A 213-nucleotide genomic window follows, 5' to 3' on the forward strand; every position below is an offset into this window, starting at 1 on the left:
ATTATCCGCTCATCACAACACCAAACTTAAATTGTTGCTTGTCCTCAAGCAACTGAAAATCAAATAAGATAAAAAGAAGAGAATATACTACAGACTCCAAATTATCAAGGAAACATAGCTCCAAATTAGATGAGCGGGACTAGTAGCTTTTTGCCTCCGAACAGTTTTGGCATCTCACTTTATCCTTTGAAATTCAAAATGACTGGCTTCTTT

This window comes from Arachis duranensis, chromosome 6, assembly GCF_000817695.3.
Source record: "Arachis duranensis cultivar V14167 chromosome 6, aradu.V14167.gnm2.J7QH, whole genome shotgun sequence".
In the NCBI taxonomy this organism is placed as follows: domain Eukaryota; kingdom Viridiplantae; phylum Streptophyta; class Magnoliopsida; order Fabales; family Fabaceae; genus Arachis; species Arachis duranensis.